Source organism: Muntiacus reevesi, chromosome 2 (assembly GCF_963930625.1).
Source record: "Muntiacus reevesi chromosome 2, mMunRee1.1, whole genome shotgun sequence".
Lineage (NCBI taxonomy): Eukaryota > Metazoa > Chordata > Mammalia > Artiodactyla > Cervidae > Muntiacus > Muntiacus reevesi.
The window spans coordinates 85,954,836-85,968,427 of record NC_089250.1 but is presented as its reverse complement, the minus strand read 5'-3'; the positions used below and the strand labels follow the sequence as shown (position 1 = coordinate 85,968,427).

The window sequence follows — 13,592 nt, the reverse complement described above, 5'->3', positions numbered from 1 at the left end:
CTGTACTTGCTGGAGTGTTAAATGTGGACGAAAACAGAAATTAATTGATCGTCTGTAAATTGAAGGGTATATCCCCTTACACTACCTCTTTGTTATACTCCAGTGGGCAAACTACATCATCACTGTCAGATGTTTATCTTTTAGAGAATTACAAGTTAAGTTTATAGAATTTGAGTAAATAGGGAAGAATTTGAGTAAATAGGGAAGGTATTGATGCCAAAGAGCTACATTCTTCTGTCCTGGCATTTGGTAGCCTTCCTGGAGCATGATGGCTGCTCCCTTCCCACTCACATGACATTGAAACTTAACTAGCCAGCCAGCCAGCTCTGCCTGCATAAGCTGAGTTCCCATTAGTTCATGTTTAGCATTCCTCCTGCCTCATTCTATCTAAAACATAAATGGACAATCAGAAAGGCCTACATATTTATAGAATACCTGCAGTATGACAGAGAAAGACCAAGATAAAAAAAAAGAAAGGGACTTTTCTGGTGGTCCAGTAGTTAAGAATCTGCCTTGCAATGCAGGGTATGCAGGTTCAATACCTGGGTGGGGAACTAAGATCCCATATGCTGTAGTCTGCAGCCAAAAAAAAAAAAAACAAGCAAAAACAGAACAAGAAAAACACAGAAAAACTTAATTTAGAGGAAACAGGAACAATTAAGGGAGCAGAAAACACCTTAAAACAAAATAAGACAAACCATAATCTGTGAGTAATATCATTGGTGAGATTTGAGAAGATACTGAATTGAATCTATGGCAGAGTTGTTGTTTATCTACTGAACAGTCATTACTCAATTCTTCCTTATGAAAAGAGCCCTGATATTTTCCCCATGTTGTATGGCCATGTGTTTCAGGGAAAACAGAATTCTCTTTTCTTTGAGGGGGCTTCCCAGGTAGCACTAGTAGTAAAGGACCCACCTGCCAATGCAGAAGACATAAGAGACACGGGTTTGATCCCTGGGTTGGGAAGATCGCCTGGAGGAGGACATCACAACCCACTCCAGTATTCTTTCCTGGAGAATACCATAGAAGAGGAGCCTGGTGGGTTACCTCTATAGTGTTGCAAAGAGTCAGACTTGACTGACGCAGCTTAGCATGCACACATGAGGGAGCTTAGTTTTCATCACATAAGTTCTTCAACAGATTGGGTGAGGCTCACCCACATTATGGAGGGCAATCTCCTTGACTCAGAGTGTACTGGTTTAACAGTTGATCTCATCTAAGACATACCTTCACAGCAAAATGGAGACTGGTGTTAGAAGAAATATCTGATACAATGGTCTAGCCAAGAGGACATATAAAATTAACCTTCACAACTACTTGCTAGGATGAGAAGCTGCATGTTAGGAGATACCAAAGGAAGGAAGGAAGGAAGAAGGCTGGAGGGAACTTTGCATGGTAAACATCTGCCACTGTGAAGTTCCCAGTGGAAATCTGACTTCCTTGTGATAGAGCTGTGAGGAAGACAGATATGGAAGAAGATTGTAAAATGTTACAGGAAAAGTACTAGCCTTTTATTTTATTTTTCTTATAAAAATCTTTTCCAGGATGTCCTTATGAGCAATTACTTACAGCCTCAACTCCTATGGTGTCCAGTTAGACACTGTGAAATCAAATAAATCTATGGCTATTGAGTGGGTTTAACTGATCTTTATTTTCTCTTAAGTTACCCCACAACTCCAAGGGGCTTCTGTACTAAAGTAGGTGTCATGCATATAGATAGCCGGCAGGTACATAAAACAGCGCTAATTATTAGGGAAATGCAAATCGAAACTACAGTGAGGTACCTCACTCTGGGCAGAATGGCCATCATGAAAATCTCCAAATAATAGATGCTAGAGAAGCTGTGGAGAAAGGGGAAGTCAGCTACTCTTGGTGGGATTGTAAATTGGTGTAGCCAATATGCAAAACAGTACAGAGGTTCCTCAAAAACTAAATGTTTGGAATTTCCTGGCATGCAGTGATTAGGACTTGGTACTTCACTGCTGTAGCAGGGTTCAGCCCCTGGTCAGGGAACTAAGATCCCACAAGGCTTGTGGCAAGGCCAAAAAAAGAAAGAAAAAAAGCTACATTCACCCAGTGTTCATAGCAGCACTGTTTTCTATAGCCAAGACATGGAAGCAACCTAAGTGTGAATCAACAGATGAATGGGTATGGAAAATGTGGTATATATACACAATGGAATACTACTCAGTCATAAAAAGAATGGACCATGTATTTACAGCAACGTGGATGGGTCTATAGATTATCATACTAAGTGAAGTAAGTCAGAAAGAGAAAGATAAATTCTGTATGATATCACATATGTGGAATCTAAAATGACACAAATGAACTTGTCTACAGCATAGAAACAGATTCACGGACTGAACAGACTTGTGGTTGCCAAGGAGAAGGGAAGCTGGTAGAGGGCTGGATTGGGAGTTTGGGATTAGCAGATGCAAACTATTATATGTAGAACTGATAAGCAACAAAGTCCTACTGTATAGCACAGGGAACTATGTTCAATATCCTGTGATAAACCATAATGGGAAAGAATACGAAAAAGAATGTATATATATATATATTTGTGTATGTAGAAGTGAATCACTTTGCTGTACACAGAAATTAACACTGTAAATCAAATTTAGTTCAGTAATTTTTTTTTGAAAGTAAAATAGGTATCATGGTCCCAATAAAAAGATCAAGAAAGTAGATGTAGTCACTGAGAGAGTTTGTACCATAAGGACAGTTATCAAGGAGGGAGCAGTTAATGGAATCAGGAAACCATGAAGGAAGAAGAGAACAGCTAGTTGACATTCTTAATCTGCACTCTATGGTCTTCTCTGGGGCCCATTAACAATCTTCAAAGGATTAATTAACTCCCTGAAACTATATGCATAATTTACACGTATGTGGATAGCTGTCATCAGATTTCCAAAGTGACTTTTCACTCCCTGTCAACAACAGAAAAGAAAAGAAAAGAAAAAGGAAAAAATAACCACTGGAAAGAAACTATGTGGTTTCAAGGAGTGAACCGTTATAGTATTGCTATAGTGCAGCAGAGATACCCAATAGGATATTAACTGAAAAATGTTCAATTTGTAGGCAATTAGAAGGTCTCTTTGAATGGTCATTGAACTGTGCTCCCTCAATCTCCTTTCCACTGCTGTCTGGCTTCTGAGGCCACTACTCTACCAAAACTGCTCTTGTCAGTAACACTGACATTTATTTTGTGAAATCTAGTGAATAGTTCTGTCTTCTCATCTTACATGACTTCTCAGTAGCTGTGACTCCACAGTCTTCCAGTATGCTTCAACTTTTCTGGCTTAAGCCACCATTTCCTTTTGTGCTCTAGATGAAATGACTACAATAGCCCATAAGTGACTCCTCCTCCCCCCCCCTTTTTTTTTGGCCATGCAGCTTGCAAGATCTTAGTTCTCCATCATGAGATGTAACCCAGGCCCCGGCAGTGAAAGCACCAAGTCCTAACCATTGACCACAAGGAAATTCCCCATGAATGACCCTCTTAACCCTCCCTCAACCCTGCCTCCCACTCCTATTATCCTATAGAACTAGAAGTATCTTCTTTCAGTTTATTTTTTCTTTTTTTACCTTGTTTGATCCTTATTATCTTGCATTTGTCAGTTCAAATGTCACCTTGAAAGTTATCCTCCTCTTTCCTACTTTTAGTTGCTAATATTATCATTGAACTATCTATTTTTTTTTTAAATTGCACCTCACACAATCTGAAATTGTCTTATTCTTTTTATTTATGTGTCATTTGCCTCATATCATTAAGACATACATTTCTTTTTCCAGGACTGGAACATTGCATCTCTTTTTCTCTGCTAGACCTCAAGTGTCTAAAAATAGTGCTTGGTGCAGAACTGGCACTTGCTGACTTGATGCATGAATGATGACACTCAAAATGAACTGCATTGCAAAGATTTTATATTTTAAGTTTGTGCTTTTTTGATACAGTGCTTTAAATATGATTTATACAGCAAAGGTGGGTAAGTAACCGTATCAATTCTATTGAGAAATCAAGGGATATGAGGACTAAAAAATCACCTTGACAACCTGAAGTTAGTGTTGATATTTGAAAGATAGCTGTGGAAGAACTGGAGGGAAAAGAGCAGCCAGAAGGCCAGGCTAAAAAGGATTAAAGTGAGAGGAGGGTGAGGAATGAGAGACAGAATGTAGAGATCTCTTTTAGGGGAAAATTTAGCAGAGAAAACATTTGAAATGATAACATGGTTGAGGGAGCAGTGTACAGGGTCACTGTCTAGAGAAAGGGACTGAAGGCAGAGACGTGTCATTCTTTCATTCTAGGAAAAACCAGCCAACTATTGTCGCAGCTCAGTAGAGACAAGAAATATTTTACAAAGAAAAGGAATATGCATGCTTCTGTATCCATGGGGCTGGTTTGAATTTGGTGGATGCCAATAATTTTCAAAAACTGTGCTCATTCTCTACCAAAAGATAACTTAAAACTCTCAAGTTTAAAAAGGGCACAGCTCTTCTCAGGACACAGATGAATGTCAGTAAATAACTTATCTTTATTCTGCTTCAGTTTTTGTCTAAATTGGGGTCAATGGTGTCCTCCAACCTTCATGAGTGCAGGAGGCTTAATCAAAATAAACAGTGATAAAGCCTATCTGATAAAACCATCTGTGTCAAACCTGTAGTCTAATAAAATTTATTAAGTTGCTGAAATAAGGGAAACCACACACCAGAGGAATTGGAGGAGTTTAACTCACAAAAAGGGGAGGGGGGAAAACAGGAAGAAGCAGACATAGCATAGAATTTGGTGGAGTGTAGATAAGAATTAAGCAGGCTCAAGACTGAGCTATGAAGTTGATTCCAAGGTCATGTGTTCTCGAAAACTATTAATATAAAGTTAAATGTGGAATGTTACATTTGAAAATACCTTATTTGAAGCAGTATGCCTGGGTTGGCAAAGTGTCAGAATGACCCCCAGGACTCAGCTCTGCCAGGCTGACATACGATATTCCATGATTACTGATGTGATTTCACACAACAAAGCTTCTGAAAGTTTGTTTTTGGAACAAGGTTTCTTAACCTATGTCCTTTCATTAATCAACAAAAGCAGGCTTTACAGCTTCATAAGGGGCATCTCTATGTGTTGAAATTCTGTTTAATTTTGACATTCAGCTTGAAGGCTACCTCCCTGAAGTGTTATTCAGTTTCACTTTGGTTGGAATAAAGGCCTTTTAAAAGCAATAACTATACTGTGGACATGATACGCTTTAATCATGTACCAGACTCCGCGACGGGGAAACGTTTATATATCCGTCATCTCATTCGATCTTCCGGAGAAGGCAATAGCACCCCACTCCAGTACTCTTGCCTGGAAAACCCCATGGCCGGAGGAGCCTAGTGGGCTGCCGTCTATGGGGTCGCACAGAGTCGGACACGACTAAAGCGACTTAGCAGCAGCAGCAGCAGCAGCAGCATTTGATCTTCACAACTCTTGAGATATGAGAAAACTGTTAGAAATTAACATGTCTATGGAATTTTCTTTTTCTATTACTGCGTTTACTTTCATTCTGCCTTACGATTCAGCACGTTAAATTTTTTTCCTCTAGCGTTTGAGGCATCAACAGTAGTTTCTTTTCTATGACCACCACAGGCTTCCTACGTGGTAAATTCTCCACGAACATGGAACTGAATCTCATACGGGACTTGTAACTCGCTTCCGTGATAACTAGTAAGCTGCAAGGAGCGCATTCCTTCTTTCTGTCACCGCAAGTTTCGGGGGCAGAGCGGGCTCAGCCCAGGGGCCGAGTGTTTGGCTGGGTTTCGACGGGCTGACCACACATCCGGCTACCCAGACTCTAGAGTTGATATTCATCGCTGAGATTCAGCAGCCGCAGCTCCCGCCCTCGGGGGCGGGACTTCCTGTTTTCCTAAAGGAGCACTTCCGACCAGAGCCGGAAGCTGCCTTGGGGCAAAGCGCGTGCCCGGGGCTGTCGCTCAGACCACCCTGACTGGCTGCAGGCAGGTGAGCTGGGGGGTGAGTCTGGGTAGCGCAGGAACCGTGCATTGCTAGCTGGCTCGTGACCAGTGCAACCCTGCAGGGCTCTCGGTCTTTTTTCCCTTTCTTAGAACTTCCCAGATTGCCGGGCGCGGTCTGCTCACTGAGTCTTTGACCGAATCCCCCTGCATTCGCGGGGGCGGGCGGGGTCTCGGGCCCGGGTCTGCTGCGGGCGAGCGGGGCACACTGCATTGCACTTCACCGAAAAGCCTATTGACTTGTCACTTGGAAATAGGTGAAAATGGTACAGGCGACCCACGACTTGGTGTCAGGTTAGAGAACCAACTCTGACCTTTTAAATCGTTTAACATTTATGATGAAGGAGAAAGAATGTTAAGTGGGTGGAGAAGGTATTTACAAGTTTTACCTAGTATTCACTACTGACAAGAGGACTGTTCTAGGTTGTGGGTGGATCCAAATGAGGGTGTGGTATCCCTGTCCCTAAAGAAACTACAGTCCCGTTGTGAAAACAGGACTCACAAATGCCAAACTGTTACAGAAAGAGCAGACAGATTAAGAGTACAGACTTCTCTTTTGTCTCGCCTTAACATAGCCATGAGGACTGTTGTTTGTTATTTGTCTCAGCTTTTTTCATCTTTTTTAGTTTTAACCTTTTTGTATACTTTTATAGATAGCATATTGCTGGGTATTTTTTTTAATCTAAGTGGACAGCCTGAGCCTTTTGACTGGCAGCCTTATTGTACTTATATTCAAAGTCATTTCTGAGGTATTCAAGCCACAACCGTTTGAGTCATCCTTGACTCATCTCTTTCTCACACATATGTAATCTGTCAGTAGCAAATCCAGGAACTCAACCTTCAGAATCTATCCAGAGACCCAGGCCCTTCTCACCACCTCCCCTTATCGAAATTGCAGCCATCTTTCACCTGGTTTCCTGCGGTAGGCACCTAACCAGTCTGCTTTTTCTTATTTCAGCCTCCCCATCACATCTAAAGTGATTCTTCTTTTTAAAAAAAAATTCAGATTATCTTCCTCCTCGCACAAAACTCTCCACGGACTTCCCATTTCACTCGGATTGAAAGCTAGATTCTTTAGAATGACCCTGAAGGTGCTTTCTGATCCCACCCTTGCTATATCTCTGATCTAATCTCCAGCTCCTCTCCCCCTTTACTCCGATGCCTCAGGCACATCCTAAGGTCAAGATATTCACACTTGCAGTTCCTTTGTCTAAATGTCCACACGGTTTAATCCCTTACCTCCTTCATATATATTTTTTTAACTTTACCTTTTCAGTGAGGACTTCCCTGGCCATAGGCTTCCCTTGCATTTCCATTGTACTCATCCTCCTCTTGCATATCACCGTATGACCTGCTGTGGGATTGGTTCATTTCTCTGAATCAGCAGTGTTTACCCCTCTACCATAGAAGCTTATTTATGAGAGCTGGTATTTTTCTGTATTTTGTTTACAGCTGTATCCCTAGTGCTTAAAACAATACCTGGCTTTTAGTGGGCTCTCTATAATTGTTGAAAAACCTTTTTTTGCCGTTTTGTAATTTGTACTTTATGCTCTTTCTCTTTCCTTGCCTTTTTTTGAATTGAGGTCTTGTTTTATCATCTCTTTTTCCTTCTACTTGTTTGAAGATATGTTATTCTATGTACTTTATTTCTGTTCTTATAGTGGTTAATTTTAATTTTATTGTGGTTAAAAATTAATGTAGTTAATTTTAATTTACTGTGCATAATTGAAACTAATCAGAAAACTTTGCAAAACAGTTTTGTTTTTACCTGTAAGTTACTGGTTTTTTAACAGGCTTCCTGGATCATCTCAGTATTTATTTTTGTAAGATGTAAATGTTCAATAAAACTAGTAGTTATTATTTTCTGGTGGTCTTCATTTTTTTCCTTTTTGGTTTATTACAAAGTAAATTTGTCATATACATTAATAAATTATTTACTGTATACTTAGCACTCAAAGTTTTGTTTTTAAATATACTTTTCCTCCCTTACCTTTTTGCTCTGCAATGTGCAAAAGAGTCCACTAGAAAATATGGTAGATGTTATTATGAAATGAATATTGCCTGCAAAGTAGTAGAGACTACCAGAAAGGGAATTTTAACAGTTTGCTGGTTGTTAGGAGCAGGTGGAGTGAATTTGTGGAAGAGTTATATGGGAAGATTTGGTGGTATTTGAAAGTATGTGGAGAAAAGGCATAACCTGGTTCATTGATTTTATTAACTCTGTTTCGTATAGTTGTGTCATAAAAATTGTAGGTTTGGTGTGGATTTAAGTCATTGGTGTTTGAGAGAGAAGATACGTCTACAGCCTCTTCAGAAAACCTAAAACTTTTTGGAGGCACTACTTAAAATGATGTGAGACAATTCAGTGTGTGAGGGCCAGGGAATACTGTGAGGACGTACTAGAACTTTGACATGGTCTTTGACATTAGGTATGATGTGCATAGAGGACAGCAGGACATTATGCTGAGTGAAGTAAGCGGGTCACCAAAAGACAACTGTATGCTTTGACTTCTATGACATATTTAGAGTAGGCAAGTTAATAGAAATGGAAGGTGGGAGCTGGGGAGAGGAGGTTATAGGAGTTGTTTAATGGATATAGATTTTCAGTTTTGCAAGACAAAAAAATTTTGGTGATTGGTTGCACAGCAGTGGGTAAATGTATATAATGCCACTGAACTGTGCACTTAAAAATGGTTAAGGTAATAAATTGAATGGTATGTGTATTTTACAACAATTTAATTTCTTTTTAAAAAGCACCACAGATAGGTTTCTTTGACTATTAAAAAATAAAATAAAATAAAATTTGGCTATTAAAACTCAGAAGTTGTTACATTTTAGGTGGTCATTTTTGCCCATACTATTCAAAGGTGTTGCATTCCCACTTTCTTGTAGTTTCCCAACCTGAATCTCCAATCAGTGAAACCCTGTTAGGTTTCACGACCTGGAAAGCTTGTTCTCTTAATTTCCACTACATATTTCCATCAGCTTAATCAGAATGGTTTCCACATGGAATCTGCCTCACTCTTAACCCTCCTGTTTCTTCTGAGTTACTGAATTTGATCTTTACATTATTAATTCTAGGTCTTAATTGTTTGCTGTTAGTTATCTCTCTTCATTAAACTCTTAAGTTCCTTGCAAGAGACCGTCTTCTACTTGCTTATAATCTTGGTGACAGAAAGGTTAATGAGTGTCAGAATCCATAGCTTGTAAGTGCCTGAACCAGGATTACTACCTAGAGCTCCTGAATCTCAGTGAAGAATGTTTCCTGTTGATGTTTTCCACTTGATAAATGTCAACATGTGAATGATACTTCAGACCTCATGCTAAATTATTTTAGTACAATTTTGAACAAAGAGCAGGAAAGATAAAGCAAAATTCATTTAGAAAGATAACAATACATATTGAAAAGCTTTTTTCTAAAATTTATTCACAAAGTGCCAGTGTTCTCACTTTTTCTATTGGGCATCAAGCATCTTTTTGGATCCCTTGGTGGCTGAACAAGGTAGGAGATGTGATAACTGAATCAGTACCTACTGGTGGAATAGGTTCACTGGGATTAGACTTCCCCATGTCAACTACTGTTATTCTTTTTAATTAAATTTTTATTTTATATAAGAGTTTAGTTGATTTACAGTGTTGCATTAGTTTCAGGTGTATAGCACCTGATTCAGTTATACATATATCCTTTTTCAGATTCTTCTTTCTCTCCCCCTTCCTTTGCCCTCTGGTAACCATAAGTATTTTCAGAGTCTGGAGTTCTGTTTTTGTTTTGTAAATAAGTTCATTTGCATCATTTTATTTTTAAATTCTACATAGGATATAGGATCTAATATTTCTGTCTGACTTAGTTCACTTAATATGATGATATATAGGTTCATCCATGTTGCTGCAAGTGGCATTGTTTCATCCTTTTTTGTGGCTGAATAATATTCCACTGCCTATATGTACCACATCTTATTTATCCATTCCTCTGTCAGTGGTCATTTAGGTTGCTTCCATGTCTTGACTGTAGTGGTTGGATGGCATCACTGACTTAATGACCATGAGTTTGAGCAAGCTCCGGGAGTTGATGATGAACAGGGAAGCCTGGCGTGCTGCAGTCCACAGGGTCACAAAGAGTTGGACATGCCTGAGCGACTGAAGTGAACTGAACTAGTGCTGCTATGAACATTGTGGGCATGTATCTTTTCAAATTATAGTTTTCTCCATATTCATGGGCTTCCCAGGGGGTTCAGTGGTAAAGAATCTGCCTGCCAGATCAGGAGACGCAGGAGACACAGGTTCAGTGCCTGGATCAGGAAGGCCCCCTGGAGGAGGAAATGACAACCCGTTCCAGTATTCTTGCTTGGGAAATACCTTGGACAGAGGAGCCTGGTGGGCTACAGTCCATAGCGTTGGAAAGAGTCAGACACAACTGAGGACAGCCAGATACATTCCAGGAGTGGGATTGCTGGATCATACGATAGGCCTGTTTTTAGTTTTTTTAAAGGAAACTCCATACTGTTCTCTGTAATTGTACCAATTTACATTCCCAACAACATGTGGGGTCTTCCTGGACCAAGGATCAAACCTTGCATTGGCAGGTGGGTTCCTCACCACTGAGCCGTCAGGGAAACCTCTGTTACTGGACTTTCTGTCCGGGTCTGTTGTTCTGTATTGCTGTTTTTATGCCAGTGCCATCCGTACTCTTTTAATTGCTATAGCATTTTCTTTCTTTCTTTTTTTTTTTTTTGCTGACAAAGCAAAAGATTTTATTGGGACAGGAACCCGGGGTGGAGAGCAGTAGAGTAAGGGAAACCAGGAGAGATGCTCTGCTTGCAATCTCATGTTTTATGGTCGCTATAGCATTTTCTAAAGTCAGGGAGCCTGATTCTTCCACCTTTGTTTTTCTTTCACTTTTCTCTACACCCTCTCTAGCATTTATTGTTTGTAGACTTTAAAAAAATATATTTATTTATTTATTTTGGGCTGTGCTGAGTCTTTGTTGCTGCCTGTGAACTTTCTCTGGTTGCAGTGCATGGACCTCATTGCGGTGGCTTTTCTTGTTGTGGAGCTTGGCCTCTAGGGTGTGTGGGCTTCATTAGTTGCAGCACATGGGCTTGGTAGTTGTGGCACATGGACTTAGTTGCTCTGCTGCATGTGGGATCTTCCCATATCAGGGATCAAGCCCATGTCCCCTGCATTGACAGGCCCATTCTTAACCACTGGACCACCTGGGAAGTCCCTGTTTGTAGACTTCTTGATGGTCTTGCTGATAGCTGTGAGGTGATACCTCATAATTTTGATTTGCATTTCTCTAATAATTAGAGACGTTGAGCCTCTTTTCATGTGCTTTTTGGCCATATGTGTGTCTTTGGAGAAATGTCTATTTAGATCTTCTGCCAATTTTTTAATTGGACTTTTTTTTTTTAATATAACTACATGAACTGTTTGTAGATTTTGGAGATTAATCCCTTGTCAGTTGTCTCATTTGCAAATATTTTCTCCCATTTTGTGGGTTGTCTTTTCATTTTGTTTATGGTTTCTTTTGCTCTGCAAAAGCTTTTAATTTTTTTTTTTTTGGCTCTGCTGAATCTTTGTTGCTGAATGGGCTTGTCTCTAGTTGCGGTGAACAGGCTTCTCATTGCAGTGGTCTCTGTTGTGGTGATGCGCTGGCCCAGTTGCTGTGATGCATGGATTAAGTTGCACTGCAGCATGTGGGGTCTTCCTGGACCAGGGATCAAACTCTGCATTGGCAGGTGGGTTCTTCACCACTGAGCTGTCAGGGAAACCTCCGTTACTGGACTTTCTGTCCGGGTCTGTTGTTCTGTATTGCTGTTTTTATGCCAGTGCCATCTGTACTCTTAATTGCTATAGCATTTTCTAAAGTCAGGGAGCCTGATTCTTCCACCTTTGTTTTTCTTTCTCAGGATCATTTTAGCTATTACTGGTCTTTTGTGTTTCCATACAGATTTCAAAAATTTTTGTTTTAGTTCTGTGAAAGATTCCATTGGTAATTTGATGGGGATTGCATTGAGTGTGAAGATTGCCTTGGGTAGTATGTTCATTTTAACTGAATTGATTCTTCAGTCTAAGAACATGGTATATTTTTCTGTGTCATCTTCAGTTTTTTCTTTTTCTACCACCCCCCGCACCATCTTCAGTTCCTTTCATCATCATCATATAGTTTTCAGTGTATAGGTCTTCTGCCTCCTTTAGTAGTTTTATTCCTAGGTATTTTATTCTTTTGATGTCGTGATAAATGGGATTATTTCCTTAATTTCTCTTTTACTAATGTATAGAATGCAGCAGACTTTTGTGTATTAATTTGGATTTTTTTGTATGTTTGTTTGTGTTTTTTGGATGTGCTGCATGGCATATGTGATTGTAGCTTCCTCAACCAGGGATTAAACCCATGACCCTGGCAGTGGAAGCATGGAGTCTTAACCACTGGACTGCCAGAGAAGCCCTTCTGTGTATTAATTTTGTATCCTGCAACTTTACGAAATTCATTAATTAGCTCAGCAGTTTTCTGGTAGCATCTTTATGATTTCATATGTAAGAGTTCATAGTAAGAGTTGGACACGACTGAGCAACTGAACTGAACTGATGTCCTCTACCATTATGGTTTTACTTCTTTTCCAATTTGGGCTCCTTTTATTTATTTATTTTTCCCTCTCTCATTGCTGTGGCTAGGACTTAAAAGTATGTTTAATAAAAGCAGACAGAGTAGATATCCTTGTCTTGTTCCTAATCTTGTAGGAAAGGCTTTCTACTTTTCACCATTGAGTGTGATGTTAGCCATTGGCTTGTCGTATATGACATTTATTATGTTGAGATAAGTTCCCTCTATGTCCACTTTCTGAAGAGTTTTTATCATGAATGAATAAGTGTTGAATTTTATCACAAGCATTTTCTGTATCTGTTGAGATGATCATATGGTTTTTGTTCTTCAATTTGTTAGTGTGGTGCATCACCCTGATTGATTTGCAGATATTGAAAAATCCTTCATCCCAGGAATAAATCTCACTTAATAATCTAGTGTATGATCTATTTAATGCCTTGTTTGGTTCAGTTTGCTGATATTTTGTTGAAGATTTTGCATCTATGTTCATCAGTGATATTGGCTTGTAATTTTCTTTTTTTGTAGTATCTTTGTCTGATTTTTGCATCAGTGGTGGTAGCCTAATACAATGAATTTGGGGGTATTCCTTCTTCTGCAAGCTTTCTGAAGAGTTTCAAAAGGACAGGTATTCAGTTCAGTCCAGTTACTCAGTCGTGTCCAACTCTTTGCAAGCCAATGAGCTGCAGCACGCCAGGCCTCCCTACCCAGCACCAACTACCGGAGCCCACCCAAACTCATGTCCATTGAGTTGGTGATGCCATCCAACCATCTCATCCTCTGTTGTCCCCTTTTCCTCCTACCCTCAATCTTTCCCAGCATCAGGGTCATTTCAAATGAGTCAACTCTTCACATCAGGTGGCCGAAGTATTGGAGTTTCAGCTTCAACATCAGTCCTTTCAGTGAACACTCAGGACTGATCTCCTTTAGGATGGACTGGTTGGATCTCCTTGCAGTCCAAGGGACTCTCAAGAGT

The 13,592-nt window shown here is 39.8% G+C and overlaps 1 protein-coding gene across 4 annotated transcripts in view; it reads left to right on the top strand.

Annotated features, from left to right (window-relative positions):
- The first annotated feature begins 5,919 nt into the window (after positions 1 to 5,919).
- The window catches only part of TBCE (tubulin folding cofactor E), an 80,873-nt gene continuing 73,200 nt past the window's right edge, over positions 5,920 to 13,592 (top strand). For 2 of the 4 annotated variants that reach the window (XM_065922266.1, XM_065922263.1), the window contains exon 1: positions 5,943 to 6,004. The gene's annotated coding sequence lies outside the window, so the exon portion shown is untranslated. Of the gene's footprint in view, positions 6,017 to 13,592 lie in introns of all 4 variants that reach the window. The other 2 variants (XM_065922262.1, XM_065922265.1) reach the window with 2 other exon arrangements.